A 19,663-nucleotide genomic window follows, 5' to 3' on the forward strand; every position below is an offset into this window, starting at 1 on the left:
CCCTAAGATTTTAATGAAGTGACACCACTGGCAATAGATGCGGCAAGGCAGTAGTGTTTAGTTGTTTGCTGTCACTGAAAAAGCCTTTGATTCCCTGGACTGGGGATTCCTATTTCAAGTGCTCTCCCGCGTGGGCTTTGGACCTCGGTTCCTGTCCTTTGTCAGAGTGCTGTATGCTCAATCCCAGGCGCAGGTGAGGGTGGTGGCATCCTTCCTCCTCCTTCACCATATACAGGAGCACAAGGCAGAGATACTGTCACTGCCCACCGCTGTTCCCCTTGACGATCGAGCCCTTGACAGTCTTGGTTCGGTGTGAGGTCCAAATCTAGGGTTTTCAGTGGCTGAGCTGCAGTTTCCAGTGGCGGAAGACTGCAATGCATTATATGCAGATGCAGCACTGCTCTTCCTCTGCCAACCACGTATCTCTGGGCCATGCCTCCTACAGGTACTTCAACTGTTTGGCGAGGCATCAGGGGTGGTTAATAGGAACAAACAAGTTGTTTCTCAACCCTGTGTGTAGTGGCAGTGAGGACACAGACTGGCAGGATTGCCTCCCGATACTTAGATTGAGTTTTCCCTATCTGGGGCTGGTCATTGCTCTAGAGTCCGAATTGACCTGGAGCCTGAACCTTAGGCAGTTGCTATATCGGATGCATTGGGACTTGATTAGATGGTCCGCTCTCCTGCTCAGTGGCTTGGGGAGAATCACCCTCTTCAGAATGATTGCCCTCCTGCAACTAATCTATGCATTGTATTTGTCCCTCATTTTGTCCCTCATTTTCGTTTGCAGGCTTACAGAGTGCCATGCACTCTTTTCTTTGGGCAAATTAATGGTCGAGACTCACCTTTTGTAACTATGGCTAGTCACCCTACGACAGGGGAATGGGGCTGTCGGATGTTCGCCTGTACTATTGGGCCTTGTAGCTCCAAACAATCAATGATTGGATATTTGGCGACTCTGACGACCCCACAATTCATTTGGGACTTTCACTTTTGGACCAACGGTGTATCCTGAGTTTCTTATTTGGTAACCCATTCTCCCACTCTCTTCCAGTGGTGACTAGGGCCACTCTCCTGTGCTGGAGGTGGGTCCTCGGGTGAGTTGACTGGGACCACAGGCTTACGTGAATGATCCCCTATGGCTGGGCAGCCTGATATCACAGGTGTCCAGTCTGGACTGCTTTCATAGATGGGATCTTATAGATGTCTCTCATCTTGGGGGTGTCTTGGATGGCTCACAGCTGAGGACCTTCCGAGCACTCCAGGACAATTTTCATGCCCATAGAACCTAATTCTATAGATATCTTGAACTTTACCATGCATTGGCTGTCTATCAAGCACAGCTGCGGGGCCTTCTGGAATACAATCCCCCTTGAGACGCAAGTCCTTTTGGCACCTCTGGGTCGAGGGGGCATCTCTGTCGATCTCTGGTCCATAACTCTCTGGAGTCCTTTGGTGCCCTTCGGACTAGGGCCCATATTTATACTTTTTTAGCACCTCATTTGCGTAAATTTGTTACGCAAAAGCAGCACAAACTCACAAAATATAATTGTATTTTGTAAGTTGGCACTGCTTTTGCATCAAAAAATGACACAAATGCGGCGCTAAAATAGTATAAATAAGGGCCTAGGTATGGGAGGGTTGGGACGATGAACTAGATGACCAATTGGGGAGATGCCAGGATGACTCCACTTGAGCTAGTCATCACTTCTCATCTACGCCTGATTCAATTAAAATACTTGAATGTTTCATACTTTTTTTGAATTTTTATTGATTTTCTTCATATCATAGAGGTACATATCTATGCCATCCCAAACTGGGGGGAATAGAGGGTGCAATAACACAGACAAATGCAAAATTGAAAGTTCTAGCATAAAGTAAGGATGTTCATGCATAATACAGTGTATGTAGGCCACTGATAATGTTATGGATCAGGCAGAACAAGCTGAAAATCAGTATAAGCCACAGTTGCTATTTCTCAGAGAGCCATCAAGGGTAAGTAAATAATCTTTCAACGGTTGCCGGATATCTTTGGATGGAGGTGGGAGGTTGGAGGGAAGCATACAGTTCGCTAGTGTTGTCACAGTATATAAGACACTTCAACCACATATTCGTCATGGGAGGGTGTTTACTACCCCAGTGCATCTCAGTCTCTCATTTGGCCAGGAGCAATGCTATAGCAGTGAAGCGCCTCACATTTTTAGGAATGTTGCCCACATAACCTAGTAGGGCCAGGAGAGGGCTAGGCTGGAGCTCAATGGCCAGCATTAGGGAGAGGCGGGCGAACACATCAGTCCAGTAGGGGCTATACTGCTGCACATCCAAGTCATGTGGGAGAAGTCAGCTGCTTGTGCGCAGCATTTAAGGCAGCTGGAGGAGAGGGAGGGGCCAATACGTGCCCATGCAGAAGGCTCGACATAGACCCTGCGTAGTAGCTTAGTATGTAGGAGCTTGTGAGGGTGGTTAAAGGACACTAATCGGGTTTGAGCACAGCAGGCAAACCAGATTTTGTCAGGTAGGGGACACCCAAGGTCTGTTTCCCAGGTGGTCCTCAGTTTTAAGTCTACTACAGGAAGGAAGCCCACACCGGTGTGATAAAGTCTCGAGGTAAGTCTGACCCTTGAGTCTTCAGCGATAACCAGCGTGAGATGAGTAAAGTCATCTGAAGTTAGTAGATATGACGGAATTCGTCCACATAGGATGCTTTGGAGGCATCTGAGTACAAAGTGGTCAAGGTAAGTGGCATTGAAAAACCGGTCATCCTCTGTGCAGGAGAATACATAGCCCTCCGGGAACATGTCTCCAAATGTATGGAAGTCATGTTGTTGATGTGTGTTGGACTAATTTGGCAAGTGGCATAGCAGGGGAATAGAGCATGTCTCCATTAAAAAGATGGAAAAGTTTGCATCATGCTCAGCTTGTGGCAGAAAAAGTCTGAATATCCTTGGAGTAAAGCAGGATACCCAGCGGGAAGAGCGCCCGTAGTGGTGTCTGGGCAGTTAGGTCTCTTTCAGGAATGGTGTAAGGAGGACATGCATTGAGATGATACCAAAGGTGGGCAAATTGGCACTGCGCTGCAAGGTAATAGAAATGGAAGTTTGGGTCTCACAATCCACTGCGTTCATATGGGAGAATCGGCACGTCCCATCGAATATGGGGTGTTTGTCTGCCCATATAAGCCGCAATAGCAGTCGTGGAGGGTAGTGAAAAAGGAGTTTGTGAGTGGAATAGGTATATTCAGAAATAAATACAGAAATTGGGGCAGTACCACGATTTCAATTATGGAGATATGGCTTGCCATAGAAAGGGGGCGGCAGATCCAGTGATTTACCTGTGCGGTAAGTTTGTCCATTGCTGGGTCATAGTTCAACTGTATGACTTGTTCTTTGTTGCGGTGTATGTGTATGCCAAGATACAGGACGGAGTAACTACAGCACAAGCAAGGCTGCATCTGTTAGGGGAAAATGCTCTGATTTTTTCCAATTTACATTCAGTCAAGAGAATTCGCCAAAGCATACTATCTCACAGAGCACTGGTGCCAGGTTATCGTCAGGGTGTCACATGAACAGCACTACGTCATCCGTGTATAGTGAAATTAATAATGGATCAGTGCTGAACTGCAAGCCCGTGTGTATATGTTTTTCTTGTAGATGGCATACTAGTGGGTCCATTGCTATAATAAAGAGCGGGGTGATAAGGGAAATCCTTGATTTGTCCCACTGGCCATGGCACTGGGAGGGTACAGTGTTCCATTTGTTAGCTTCTTAACTGTCGAAGGAGAGCATAATAGCATAACCATTACGATGAACCCTTGCAGAAGCCCTAATTTGCAGAAGTTAGCGTGTAGAAAAGACTGCTCTAATGAATCAAATGCTTTCTCCGCATCCAACAGAGCAACCTCATCAGAGGTGATTGGAGATACCCTATTCAGTACTGCAAAGACTGTATGGAGTTTCAGGGACGTAGACAGGTGAGGGACAAATCCCACTGGTCTGGGGAGATGATTTGGTCCATCAGGAAGGACAAGTGTGTGGCCAATAACTTGGCCAATCCCTTATTATCAAAGTTAAGTAGAGATAAAGGGCAGTTAGAGCCGCACAAGTGTGGGTAAGGACGGAGGGGGGTGACTGCTTCCCATAATGTTGGTGGAAGCTTGCCAACCTTAAGCTTCCGAGTACACAGGGAGGAGATGTGGTGCCATTCTGTGCCTATATGCTTTAGAAAATACCCCTGTGAACCCATCAAGGCTAGGAGTTTTGGAGCAGTCCAGTCTTTCAATGGCCAGTACTAGCTCCTCAGTTGTAAAAATATTGTTGATAAGCCATGGTCAGCCATACCATTGCTATTTCAGCAAGGTGGTGTTCCATCTCATCTGACACTTCCACGGGCATGGAGAGTAAAGGTGAGTATAGTAGTTTAGGAGCTCGACCCAGACTGCTTCTGTACCCACAGCATGGGGGCAATTCATTCTGTGTAACTCAGGTATGCACGAGGAGGCCCTGGGCACATGCAGCAGTCTAGTTAGGGTACAGCCAGGTCTTTCTCCCCTCTGTAGCCACAAGCTGCTGCATGCTTCCCCATGTAATTTGCCTCAGAATCCACCAGTATGTGAAATCTGTCCAAAAGAACGGTGCATTGGTGTAGTTGAAAACCTGTGGCATGTTGTGTGGTTGCTTTTTTGAGTTCCAACAGTTGATCCTCAACACGAGCTAAGATGTGATGTATGTCTCGTAGCACCCCAGAGTGTTGCAGATACACCTAATGTGGGCCTGAAAGGCCTCCCATAATGTTGCCTGGGTACTGCCGAACCCTCCTTGAGGTCAAAATATGCTGTAATTGCTGTGCGTAGCTCAGTACGAAAGAGTTTGTAGTGCAATGCCATGGTTGGGAAGCACCACGGTTCTTTCAATCCTCTCTTTATTGGGATGTGGAGTGTCAGCTGCAATGAGGAGTGATGAAGGAGCGTGTGTTGGAGGTGCTTAATTGAGGCTAGCCATGGGGTAACTGTGACGGAAATCAACCATTAATCAATCTGAGTTCACGTGCTGTGAGGTGCAGAGTGTTGACTGGGATATCAGTGCTGTGTAGGCGCCAAGGATCAAGGTCGCTTCCCCTCAAAGACGCCTTCCAGAGGTTAGTAAATCTGGGAATCTGGTGAACCGGGCGTGTGACTCAATCAGAGCAAAATGTGCACACTTGTTACTCGGTCCACTTCACTATTTCCTACTCTAACCCCTCTGTTCTAACCGGAATATCTGTTAGGCATTCCCAAATGAATGTCTCTTCCAGGGGCTGTCCCCTAGGTAATGCACTACTTTCGTCCAGGGCTGCCCCCTGGGTAATACACTGTTGTCATCCAGGGGCTACCCCCCTAGGTAATACACTACTGTCTTCCAGGGGCTACCCCCCCGGGTAATACTCTAAATGTCTTCCAGGGGCTACCCCCCTGGGTAATACTCTAAAGTCTTCCAGGGGCTACCCCCCTAGGTAATACTCTAAGTCTTCCAGGGGCTACCCCCCTGGGTAATACTCTAAGTTTTTTCCAGGGGCTACCCCCCTGGGTAATACTCTAAAGTCTTCCAGGGGCTACCCCCCTGGGTAATACTCTAAATGTCTTCCAGGGGCTACCCCCCTGGGTAATACTCTAAGTCTTCCAGGGGCTACCCCCCTGGGTAATACTCTAAAAGTCTTCCAGGGGCTACCCCCCTGGGTAATACTCTAAATGTCTTCCAGGGGCTACCCCCCTGGGTAATGCAGTACTATCTATTACACCAGCTAGTCTTCTGGTCTGACCAGGGAATCACAGTGTAGTAATAAAATACCATCAAAACATTGCTTTAACCCCCTAGCTAGTCTTCCGGTCTAACCGGGAAATCACAATTTATTTTTTAGCACACAGTATAATATTGCATTAAAACATTTAAACCCCACATAAATCATGCATGCATTTTGTCATATTATAGTTGCCAAAAAGAATCATGCAATTAAAAATAATAAGGTACAAGCCCGACCTCTCTTTACCCCTTTAGGACTGCAACATCTGGAATCCCCGACTGCCTGGTTGAATAGGCAGGTGTAATCTCACCTGTTTATGTTGCGCGCAGTGTTCTATTCAAGCAGTACAGACAGATTTTCCTTCAGCTGCGTCCGGAGAAGAGAAGGAGGGCTCCTGGCTTGGCTGCGCCAAATGTTTTGGCAGGTCACGAATAAAGAAAGACAGGATTCAGTTTGGCAAGTAATATGAGCATTTATGAATAACGGCCGGGAGGACAGCACAGCTCTAAGTCTGAAACTGCCCTCCAAATCATCAACTCAAGCAGCCCTTTTTATATACTTTTGCTACCTTGAATGCATCTTATCACTTGTCATGCATTTTGATTTAAGCGCTCACGTGGTACATTGTGTCATTCCTTTCGTCAGCATAAAGCAGCATTTCTCAAGAGAAAGCGTCTAATTACACATTTGCAGAAAAGCGAAGGTTACATATCTATCACGTGCACATTTACTGAAAAACAGCAATACCTTTATCTCACGTTCTAAAGGCTGTCTGTAGCTCCTCCTTTCCTAACTCCAGGCTTGGAGCTCTCCCCGACTGTCTGACCTCCTTCACACAGCTGCTGACCTTCTAGCATCAAAGCTTTTACATTCCTGTCCAGAAACTCCCTTTCCTCATTAACGTGGATTTGAAATGGGTGCCTTCTCTGTCTCCTGCACTGGCCTTTTACTTGGAAGCCATGAGCACTCGGGGCCTGTATTTCTCTTTGAGCACATATGATTCTGCACGTTTTCCTCCCAACTCTTGCTTTAGCAAAAATGGGCCTTCTCTTTCCAAGTTTTCAGTAACAATTCTAACTTCTCAAGATGTTTTGCAATTCTAGTAGCACCTTTTTCCAGCCCAGAGACATGCTCCTCTGCACCCTCCAGACTTGTATGCTGCAGATCCAGACGCTCTCCTGTTCAGTCCAAACGACTAGTGAGGGTGTTGAAACGGGTGTCAATTGCACGGAAGCCAGGTCAAATCTCAGCCATTATTGAATCCGCCCCAACAACTTGCTCAGGCACAGAGCCTCTCGTAGGCCCCCCTTCCACATTGGGCGCAGATTCAGATGTGTCTGCAGCACTAGTCTTCTTAAATGGGAGTTTACACTGCTTAGGGTCACTGCAAAATATTGCAGGGCTGGGTGCAGGAAGGTTATGTCCCTGTGAACTCAAAAGAAAAAGGTGCAGTCCCTTTGGCCACTGCGGCAAGGTCCAGCATCCACTGGGGTACCACCCTTAGTTTAGTTGACTGAGGGGGGACAGCGGTATACACTGGTTCCTTCACAATACTGTATAGAGCCAGGCATTGGGAGTAGCTGCTGAATAACAAAGAGGAAATAATAGAGAGGCTGAGTGTGGGGTTGGGGGTATAATTATCCTTTTGGTGCAAAGGGGAATGGTAGGCATTAGTTCACACTTCACTGGTAGAGGGGCTGGCAATCAGTGCTTTCAGACAAGGGAGATATTGTGTTTGGTAATCCGCGATGTGGGGCTGCAGTTCCTGGCTGGGAGGCTAGAGGAGGTGGCTAGCTCCGCCGGCAAAAGAAGGCTGCAGAAGAGATTATGTGCAGCACCACTAAAGAATCTGAGGAGCCCTACCATTATGGGGCACCAGATCTGCAAAGATGGCTTCCGTGACACCAGCGAGAACACCAACAGCCAGGTTGGGCTGCGCCACGATTCGCAGGTCGCAGTATGGAGTGTGCTGGTTCTGTCAGGCAATACAGGAGGTCCTCCACTCAGAGCGGTGCACCCGTTCCCAGGTCTAGATCGGTCCGGTAGGGGACGGCCGGTATTTGTCTCAGGACACAGCACGCACCCGCACCCGCACCCGCACCCCTCAGGCTTGCTTACAGCCCCTGTCGCCGCGAGGCCTCCGAGCCAGGGCAGGCTGCGTCAAAGGCAATTTCACCGCAAAATCACACTGCAATATTCAGAATGCTGCCACTGCCTTTCAGGTTCCTCGATCCGTCGGTAGGGGCCCATCCTGCACATTATAAGGGCATCTTCTGCCAGAGCTTCAGCCCATGCGGCCACAATGGTCTCCGGCGTGTCCACGCCCCTGAATGTTTCATACTTAACCCCACAGTGCTAATGGTGAATAGGCATGCTCTCTTGGGGGCATATTTATACTCTGTTTGCGCCAAATGCGCGTCAAAAATTTTGCCGCACATTCGGTGCAAACCTTGCCCCATATTTAAACTATGACGCCCGACCCTGCGGACGTCAAAAAACCTCTGTGTGCCTAATTTTTTGGATGCGGGAAACCGCTTTGCGTTAATGACATGCAAGGTAGGCATTCCAGTCCAAAAAATGACTATAAGGCCAGTGCGCCTTATTTATACTCCTGTGTCATTTTGACGCACAGGAGGGGGCGGGCCTTAAAAAACAGGGCACAGCCTGATGTGCGCCGTTATTTTATTGCCTAGGTGAGGGCAGGCGTTAAGGGACCTGTGGGCTCACTTCCAATGTCGCAGACCATGAAAGCAGTCCAGAGGTGCCCTTCCCTGCCCCCAGGGACACCCTCTGCCACCCTCGCCCACCCCTGGAGGACACCCATGGATGGGGGACCCATCCCAGGTAAGTTGAGGTAAGTATTATTTTTTTATTTTTTAAAGTGGCATGGGGGGCCTAATTCGGTCCCCCCTACATGCGACTGTGCCCAATGGCCATGCCCAGGGGACAGAAGTCCCCTGGGCATGGCCATTGGGCAAGGGGGCATGACTCCTGTCTTTGCTAAGACAAGAGTCATTTCAATGGGGGATTTGCTTCAAAAAATGGCGCAAGTCCGGTTTGAGCCATGATTTTTAACTCAAACCTGACTTGCACCATTTTTTGACGCACAACCCCCATTTTCCCCTACGCCAGTGCTGCCTGGTTTGAGTCATTTTTTTTTTTTTACTCTGACCAGCCCGCAGCGCCGTTTAACGTCAATCCTTAAATAAGGAGCCCGGATGGCGCGTAGGAATGGCATTAGCCGGCAGTAAACTTTTTTACGAAAACCAGCGCCGGCGCTGGTTTGCGTCAAAAAGTATAAATATAAGCCAAAGTGTCATAGGTGTCTTTATGGTTTGGTCCTGCCCGTTTGTAGCAAAATATTGGTCCTCTATTTTCGCTAAGTTAACAACTGTGCTGGACATGGGTGCAACCCTGCTGGGCATTCTGGATGATGTTAGGGGACCCCCTGAAGAGTGCACCCTGGTGGGCATCACCACTGTGGTGGCCAGGCATGATATTGCTTGCCACTGGAAGTCCTCCTCCCCACTGTCTATTGCTGAGTGGTGCGCTGCAATGGATTAGTGTGCGAAGTTGGAGGATCCCATCTACAGAGCACATGGCTGCCCTTGCAAAAACACCAGGCAATTTTGGGTAGGTGATGGGAATATCATGGCTTGCTTGCTGTCTGACTTGTTGGACCTTTCTCTTCTATGCTATCTGTGCTGGGGTTATACCGTGTTTTGTACTATGCACTGTTTTATCCCATGTGCAGTAAAACCAATAAAATTGTGTTTATAAACAAAATATGCTTTGGGGTTTACTGAAGTGGTCTGCTGAAATTTTTTCTTTTTACACCTAGCATTGCCCCCTTTTTTGTGTTCTGCAGGCAGAATTAGGGAGAAACTATGAAATGCTGACACCTACAGAAGTGTGTGTGCTGCTTGAAGGAAAGACAAGTCACAAGAGACTAACTTTACATCCACCTGGAGGGTGGGGGTGGGCTCTGGTTTGGAAGTACACTAGGTCCTGCCACACTTATGAAAAATGTAGGAAGACAAAGGAATAGATTGTTTAACTCACTGTACAGTTTACCACTATGGGCAACCTAAGACCAACTATAGGTTTTAGGTTGGAAAACTAGAGAGAAAGGTATAAAGTTAGTAAAATTCCAGTGCAGCTCAATATAAATTATTGAAATCCCATAGATACATTCTTCAACAAAATAAAGCGCATTCATTTAAGTATGAGATTTAAAAATGCTGAGAAATGAGCAATTCCAAGCAGAATCTCCTGAATATATTTTAAATATTGAGACTGAATACATACTGTTTGTGTAGGAAGCTGTATCTGTATATACTATATCAAAATGAGATATAGGCCCATATTTATACTTTTTTAGCACCACATTTGCATAATTTTTTTACGCAAAAGCGTCGCAAACTTACAAAATACAATTGTATTTTGTAAGTTTGTGCCGCTTTTGCGTCAAAAAGCGGCACAAATGTGGTGCTAAAAAAGTATAAATATGGGCAATAGTGTGCACAGAGTCCAGGGTTTCCCCAAGAGGCCTGACAGAGGCAATAATAGATAATACAGATACTCTACTAATACTCTATTTGTGGTAGTGTGGTCGAGCAGTTAGGCTTATCAGAGGAAAGTGTTAAGCATTTGTGGTACACACACAAGCAATAAGTGAAAACACACACACTCAATGACTTAACTCTAGGCAAATAGGTTTTTGTATAGAAAAATATTCTTTTGTTAATTTATTTTTAGAACCACAAGATTCATTTAGCAGGTGAGTACATCAAATGAAATACTTAGGACTTTTGAATAGATTCAATACTGTACACAGTTTTCTTTAAAATGGCAAAAAGCTATTTTAAAAGTAGACAGTACAATTTTCAACAGTTCCCTCAGAGGCACGGGGTCGCCGGGTGCAGTGTGCCAACAGGGCATCAAGTTCTCAATAGATCTCTTTGGAGGAACCCTGTGGTCACTTAAGTGCTGCAGGCATGGCACAGGAGGGCCTCTCGGGTGAGCCACCGACTGGGCACGGGTGAGGGCCGCTTGCTGGTCGTTGCTGCACTGGTGGTCAGTTTCTCATGGGCCCAGGGGCTGCTGGTGCAGTGCTTCTCCAGGCGTTGGATATCTTTGTCCCGGGCATTCACTATCAGGGGGGTCCTCAGGATTCCCTCTGCAGGTGTCGTTGAGGGGGCTGCAGAGAGGTCAGTCCTCTCGGGATAGTTGGTCTCTCCGGACACGGGCTGGGAGCAGCGGGTGCAGAGTAGTTGGACTAACGCTTCTGGAGTGAGGTGAGAGTCCCTTTAAAGTTGTTTTCTTAATCTTCTTTTTGGACAGGTCCACTGTCCACAGGAGTTTCTCGGTCCTCGGTGATGCAGGCAGTCCCCTTGAGGCTTTTCAGGGGTCGCCGGTCCTGCAGGACGCGTTGCTTCTTTTCTTGCAGCTTTTTGAAGTAGGAGACAGGCTGGTAGGGCTGGGGCCGAGTCAGTTGGTGTCTCCGTCTCTTCTCTGCAAGGTTTTCAGCTCAGATGTCCTTCTTCTCTCTTGAGGTCGTCAGGAATCTGAAGAGCTGGGTTCAGGGTCACCCCTAAATACAAAATTTAGGGGTGTGTTAAGGTCAGAGGGTTGCTGCACCCTCCTTGCGCCCACTCCCTCTGGGGAGGGGGCACATCCCTATTGGTCCTAATCCTCCAAAGCAAGATGAAGGATTTCTCAAGGAGGGGGGTCAATTCAGCTCTAGACACCTTAGGGGTGGCCCTGGCTGAGGGGGTGACTCCTCCTTGTTTTTCTCATTATCCCTCCGGACTTGCTGCCAAAAGTGGGGGCTCGTCTGGGGGGGGGGGGTGGGGGGGGGGGGTGGTCATCTCCACTAGCTGGAGTGCCCTGGGGCACTGTAACACCAGGCTTCAGTTTTTGAGGCTCACTGCCAGGTGTTACAGTTCCTGCAGGGAGAGGTTTTAAGCACCTCCACCCAGGACAGGCTTTGTTTCTGACCTCAGAGTGCCCAAAGGCACTCACCCCATGTGGTCAGAACCTTGTCTGGAAGTGGCAGGCTGGCACAGACCAGTAAGCCGTGCACTAGCAGTTGGGCTAACATACAGGGGGCATCTCTAAGATGCCCTCTGTGTGCATTTTCAATAAATCCCACACTGGCATCAATGTGGGTTTATTGTGCTGAGAAGTTTGTTACCAAACTTCCCAGTATTCAGTGTAGCCATTATGGTGCTGTGGAGTTCGTAACGACTGACTCCCAGACCATATACTCAGTATGGCTACCCTGCACTTACAATGTCTAAGAATTGACTTAGACACTGTAGGGGCGTTGTGCTCATGCAGCTATGCCAACACCTGTGGTATAGTGCACCCTGCCTTAGGGCTGTAAGGCCTGCTAGAGGGGTGACCTACCTATGCCACAGGCAGTGGTTTGTGGGCATGGCACTCTGAGGGGAGTGCCATGTTGACTTTGTCTTTTCTCCCCACTCACACACACAAGCTGCAAAGCAGTGTTTATGTACTAAGTGAGGGGTCCCTGAGGGTGGCAAAATGGATGCTGCAGCCCTCAGGGACCTTCCCTGGCCACAGGGCCCCTGGTACAAGGGGTACCTTTTACAAGGACTTAACTGTGTGCCATGGCTGTGCAAATTGTGGAAACAAAGGTACAGTTTTAGGGAAAGAACACGTGCTGGGGCCTGGTTATCAGGGTCCCAGCACACTTCCAATCAAAGCTGGCATCAACACTAGGGAAAAAGTGGGGGTGACCATGCCAACAATGGCAATTTCCTACAGCCTGGTTTTGCATCTAATGCAGTAAAGCCCTTGGAAATTAGGGAGATGCGCTTCTTACTTTCCGTCTAGCCTCAACTGTGTTAGTAATGGATCAAGGAGAGGACTTTAGACTGATTATTCCTAACCTAAAAGACAGTAATGATGTTTGTTGGGTTCCTTCTGTTGGATACAAGCTTTCCCATGTCTCTTAATTGAAAAGGTGTTCTTTCTTGCCAAAGAGACAAAAAAGGTCTTTTCACTTCAAGAGGGAAGCAATGTGGAATGCTGTTGGGAGCCCTGGGGGCATATTCACCTGAACACTTAACACTTCAATCAAACTTAAAAGTTGACTTTATTGAATAAGTGGCAAATTTGGAAAGACATGAAAATATGAGTTCGATGGCATCTGTCGCTGTAGATACACATGGTATGCATGAGCTCGCCCGCCATCTGGTGTTGGGTCGGAGTGTTACAAGTTGTTTTTCTTCGAAGAAGTGTTTTCGAGTCACGGGACCGAGTGACTCCACCTTCTGTGCTCATTGCGCATGGGCGTCGACTCCATCTTCGATTGTTTTCTTTCCGCCATCGGGTTCGGACGTGTTCATGTCGCTCCGAGTTTCGGAACGGAAAGATAGCTGAAGACGGAAGATTTTCGACGGTATCGTTGCGATCCGGTTAGAGATAGACACATACGACGACGCGTTGAACATCGAAGCGCTTCGGTGCCCTTCGGGGTAGATTTCGGCACCCCGTCGGGGCCTAGTCGGCCCGACCGCGTGGAGGACAACGCCGATGGATCGGACCCCGTTTCGATTCTGCCCCGAATGCCACAACAAATATCCTTATACGGACCTGCACTCGGTCTGTAATCTGTGCCTGTCACCCGAGCACAGTGAAGAATCCTGCGAGGCCTGTCGGGCGTTCCGGTCCCGAAAAACTCTGCGCGACCGTCGAGCGAGAAGACTGCAGATGGCGTCCACGCCAAAAGAGCGCCGACAGTTCGAGACAGAAGAAGAACAGGAGGAATCCTTTTCCATCCAGGATTCAGACTCCGACGAGCTACACTCTACAAGAACTGTGAGTAAGACGTCGAGATCAAACCTTAAAAAAGGAAAGAAGGCCCAGGGGACGCCACTGCCAACCGGCCATGGCTCCACCCAAATTCTCGGTGACCAACAATCGGCACCGAAAAAGGCCCATTCAGTGTCGAGATCGTCCGACTTCGGTCGAGACACCGGCACGCAGCCTCCTCGGGACCGAGAGAGTGCTAAACAGAAGCATCGACACCGAGAGTTCGGTGTCGACACCGATCGACGCCGAGACAGTGGCGCCGAAGACCATAGAGGCCAAGAATTTTCGGCACAGAAAAAGAGGAAGGTTACCTCGGAGCCGAAAAAACAATCGACAGGGCTTTCGGAGCCGAAAAAAGCGACATCAGACCCTGTTTCTGGCTCCTATACCGAAGAGCATTCTATGTCTTCTCAAATGAAGAAACATAGATTTGAACAAGAACTGCAATCCACTGACGTGGATCACACGCAAAAGCGTATCTTTATTCAGCAGGGGACTGGGAAGATCAGTACCCTTCCACCTGTCAAACGAAAGAGAACGCTTCAGTTTACTCCTCAGCAAGAAACAACACAAAAGGTAACACCTCCTCCCTCGCCTCCACCTGTAACTCCGGCTTCGCCAACTTACACCCCGTCACATTCGCCAGCTCACACCGCCATGAGCCACGACGACCAAGATCAGGATGCGTGGGACTTGTACGACGCACCAGTGTCTGATAACAGCCCAGACACATACCCAACTAGGCCATCACCACCGGAAGACAGCACAGCCTACTCACAAGTGGTGGCTAGAGCAGCTCTATTCCATAATGTGGAACTACACTCGGAACAAGTAGAGGATGATTTTTTATTTAACACCCTCTCCTCAACCCACAGCTCCTACCAAAGCCTGCCGATGCTCCCAGGCATGCTACGCCATGCAAAGGACATTTTCAAGGAGCCAGTTAAAAGTAGGGCAGTGACGCCTAGGGTGGACAAAAAGTATAAGGCGCCTCCTACGGACCCTGTCTTCATCACCTCTCAGCTGCCACCAGACTCTGTGGTGGTAGGGGCTGCCAGAAAACGGGCAAACTCACACACTTCTGGGGATGCACCTCCCCCAGATAAAGAAAGTAGGAAGTTCGATGCAGCCGGGAAGAGGGTTGCTGTCCAAGCAGCAAACCAGTGGCGCATCGCAAATTCACAAGCGCTGCTAGCGCGATACGACAGAGCCCACTGGGATGAGATGCAGCATCTCATTGAACATCTCCCAAAAGATCTGCAAAAAAGAGCAAAACAGGTTGTTGAGGAGGGTCAAAACATTTCCAACAATCAAATACGCTCCTCCATGGATGCAGCAGACACGGCCGCAAGAACCATTAATACGTCGGTTACCATCCGTAGGCACGCATGGCTCAGAACGTCTGGATTCAAGCCAGAAATTCAGCAGGCAGTGCTTAACATGCCAGTAAACGAGAAACTTCTGTTCGGTCCGGAGGTCGACACAGCTATAGAAAAGCTCAAGAAGGACACTGACACTGCCAAGGCCATGGGCGCACTCTACTCCCCGCAGAGCAGAGGATCTTATAACACCTTCCGCAAAACACCTTTTAGAGGAGGGTTTCGGGGTCAGGCCACACAAGCTAGCACCTCACAGTCCGCACCGCCCACCTACCAGGGACAGTACAGGGGAGGTTTTCGGGGCCAGTATAGAGGGGGGCAATTTCCTAGGAATAGAGGAAGATTTCAAAGCCCCAAAACCACTACCAACAAGCAGTGACTCACACGTCACTCACCCCTCCCACACAACACCAGTGGGGGGGAGGATACATCAATATTACGAAGCATGGGACAAAATAACTACAGATACATGGGTCCTAGCAATTATCCAACATGGTTATTGCATAGAATTCATGCAATTCCCTCCAGACATACCACCAAAATCACAAAATTTATCAAAATACCATTCACAACTTCTAGAGATAGAAGTTCAAGCACTACTGCAAAAAAATGCAATAGAATTAGTACCAAGCACACAAATAAACACAGGAGTTTATTCACTGTACTTCTTGATACCAAAAAAGGACGAAACACTGAGACCAATTCTAGACCTCAGGGTAGTAAACACATTCATCAAATCAGACCACTTTCACATGGTCACACTACAAGAAGTGTTACCATTGCTCAGAAAACACGACTACATGACAACCCTAGACCTCAAGGACGCATATTTCCATATACCAATCCATCAATCACACAGGAAATATCTAAGGTTTGTATTCAAAGGAATACATTACCAATTCAAAGTATTGCCTTTTGGTTTAACAACCGCTCCAAGAGTATTCACAAAGTGCCTAGCAGTAGTCGCTGCACACATCAGAAGGCAGCAAATACATGTGTTCCCGTATCTAGACGACTGGCTAATCAAAACCAGTTCGCTCACACAATGCTCAAACCACACAAATCAAGTCATACAAACCCTCTACAATTTAGGGTTCACCGTCAACTTTGCAAAATCAAACATTCTGCCAAGCAAAGTACAGCAATATCTAGGAGCCATAATAGACACGACAAAAGGAGTAGCAACGCCAACTCCACAAAGGATCCACAATTTCAACAGGGTCATTCAACACATGTCTCCAAACCAAACAATACAAGCAAGAACAATACTACAGCTCCTAGGCATGATGTCCTCATGCATAGCCATTGTCCCAAACGCAAGACTGCACATGAGGCCCTTACAACAGTGCCTAGCCTCACAGTGGTCTCAAGCACAGGGTCACCTTCTAGATCTGGTGTTGCTAGACCGCCAAACTTACCTATCGCTTCTATGGTGGAACAGTATAAATTTAAACATAGGGCGGCCTTTCCAAGACCCAGTGCCACAGTACGTAATAACAACAGATGCTTCCATGACAGGGTGGGGAGCACATCTCAATCAACACAACATAAGAGGACAATGGAACATACATCAAACAAAACTGCATATAAATCATCTAGAATTATTAGCAGTTTTTCAAGCACTAAAAGCTTTCCAACCAATCATAACCCACAAATACATCCTTGTCAAAACAGACAACATGACAACGATGTATTATCTAAACAAACAAGGAGGAACACATTCAACGCAGTTAAGCTTGTTAGCTCAAAAAATATGGAAGTGGGCAATCCACCATCAAATTGGTCTAATAGCACAGTTTATTCCGGGGATCCAGAATCAGCTGGCAGACAATCTCTCTCGAGATCACCAGCAAGTCCACGAATGGGAAATCCACCCACAAATTCTGAACACCTACTTCACACTCTGGGGAACACCACAAATAGACTTATTTGCAACAAAAGAGAACGCAAAATGCCAAAACTTCGCGTCCAGATACCCACACAAGCAATCCCAAGGCAATGCCCTATGGATGAACTGGTCAGGAATATTTGCTTACGCTTTTCCTCCTCTCCCTCTCCTTCCTTACCTAGTAAACAAATTGAGTCAAAACAAACTCAAACTCATTTTAATAGCACCAACGTGGGCAAGACAACCCTGGTACACAACACTGCTAGATCTGTCTGTAGTACCACACATCAAACTGCCCAACAAACCAGATCTGTTAACGCAACACAACCAACAGATCAGACACCCGGACCCAGCATCGCTGAATCTAGCAATCTGGCTCCTGAAATCCTAGAATTCGGACACTTACAACTTAGCCAAGAGTGTATGGAAGTCATAAAGCAGGCCAGAAGGCCATCCACTAGACACTGCTACGCAAGTAAGTGGAAAAGATTTGTTTGGTACTGCCATCATAATCAGATACAACCACTAGAGGCAACTCCAAAACATATAGTAAATTACTTGCTCCATTTACAAAAAGAAAAGCTAGCCTTCTCTTCTATTAAAATACACCTTGCAGCAATATCTGCATACCTGCAAACTACATATTCAACTTCCTTGTATAGGATACCAGTTATCAAAGCATTCATAGAAGGGCTTAAAAGAATTATACCACCAAGAACACCACCTGTTCCTTCATGGAACCTAAACGTGGTTCTAACAAGACTCATGGGCCCACCCTTCGAACCCATGCACTCTTGCGGAATACAATTCCTCACCTGGAAAGTTGCCTTTCTCATCGCCATTACATCTCTAAGAAGAGTAAGTGAAATTCAAGCGTTCACAACACAAGAGCCTTTTATACAAATACATAAAAATAAGGTCGTCCTACGACCTAATCCAAAATTTTTACCAAAAGTTATTTCTCCATTCCATCTAAATCAAACGGTAGAATTACCAGTATTCTTCCCACAGCCAGATTCTGTGGCTGAAAGAGCACTACATACATTAGATGTCAAAAGAGCATTAATGTACTACATTGACAGAACGAAGAACATCAGAAAAACTAAACAGCTATTTATTGCATTCCAAAAACCTCATGCAGGTAACCCAATATCAAAACAAGGTATAGCCAGATGGATAGTTAAATGCATCCAAATCTGCTACCTTAAAGCAAAAAGACAACTGCCCATTACTCCCAGGGCACATTCAACAAGGAAAAAAGGTGCTTCAATGGCCTTTTTAGGAAACATCCCAATGCAAGAAATATGTAAGGCAGCCACTTGGTCTACGCCTCACACATTCACCAAACACTACTGTATAGATGTGCTATCCGCACAACAAGCTACAGTAGGTCAAGCTGTATTAAGAACTCTATTTCAGACAACTTCTACTCCTACAGGCTAAACCACCGCTTATGGGTAACTAACTGCTTACTAGTCTATGCATACCATGTGTATCTACAGCGACAGATGCCATCGAACTGAAAATGTCACTTACCCAGTGTACATCTGTTCGTGGCATCAGTCGCTGAGATTCACATGGACCCACCCACCTCCCCGGAAGCCTGTAGCAGTTCAGAAGTTACCTTCAATTTTGTACATTTGTATATATATTACTTAATCCTTTAATAGGTACATACTTACATTTTTCATTGCGCGGGCACTATTACTATAGTACAACTCCTACCTCACCCTCTGCGGGGAAAACAATCGAAGATGGAGTCGACGCCCATGCGCAATGAGCACAGAAGGTGGAGTCACTCGGTCCCGTGACTCGAAAACACTTCTTCGAAGAAAAACAACTTGTAACACTCCGACCCAACACCAGATGGCGGGCGAGCTCATGCATACCATGTGAATCTCAGCGACTGATGCCACGAACAGATGTACACTGGGTAAGTGACATTTTCATTTTCATTCTCTTTAGTGAAATCTTTAGAGGTTTTGGGTTTTAAGAAAAATAATTTAGACCATTACTAGATTAAGTGGTGTTATGTTAGGTTTGCCTAATCAGTAGGATTGTCTGGATCAAAAAGCTTTAATAACTTAAGGCAGAAAAAGAATGTCCGTGTTATTTCCAAGAGACCTAGTCATCTGATCTTTCTGCCGTTCATCTTTCTGCTTTTTACACCTCTCAGTGCGTTGAATGCACGTACTATTCTCTGTGTTTTGATTCCTTCTATATATCTAAATAACCATCATATTAGAAATCTTCAGTGCTACTTAAGAGCACACCCTATCTAGCATCAGCTGTCTTATCCCTACTGATCTTGAGGAAGAGATTTGCTACAACTGCTCCACGATTTGCTGGTACGCTCCGCAGTCAGTCATTCAGGCATCCCTCCCCCACCGCAGTTTGACCATTTTTCACAATTTGCAGAGGTATTTCATCTCTTCCCTTCCCTCACCAGACCAGATAGATACAGAGGGATAAAATGTTGCTGTATTATCGTAAAAGTGTATTTTGATCTCCTTTAGTGTGCAGTTTCCAGGTTGCAAAGAGTGCGAAATGCTGCAGCTCAGCTACTGCTAAAACTCCAGCCCTGTGCCACTATCTCGCTAGTGCCACCCTCTTTACACCGGCTGCAGAGGTAGCAGAGGTCCCAAGCAAGTGACTTCATGCTTTAAACCTTTTGCATTGATCCTCCATTTTATAAACATTATGGCCCATATTTATACTTTTTGACGCAAACCTGCGCTAGCGAAGGTTTGCGTCAAAAAGTTTACTGCCGGCTACCGCC

General features: G+C 47.1%; 1 protein-coding gene across 2 annotated transcripts in view; it reads left to right on the forward strand.

Moving 5' to 3' along the window:
- IL15RA (interleukin 15 receptor subunit alpha) overlaps positions 1-19,663 on the forward strand; it is a 413,899-nt gene that overhangs the window by 253,674 nt on the left and 140,562 nt on the right. The window lies entirely within an intron of this gene.

The sequence above is a fragment of the Pleurodeles waltl genome, chromosome 4_1, assembly GCF_031143425.1.
Source record: "Pleurodeles waltl isolate 20211129_DDA chromosome 4_1, aPleWal1.hap1.20221129, whole genome shotgun sequence".
Classification (NCBI taxonomy): Eukaryota; Metazoa; Chordata; class Amphibia; order Caudata; family Salamandridae; genus Pleurodeles; species Pleurodeles waltl.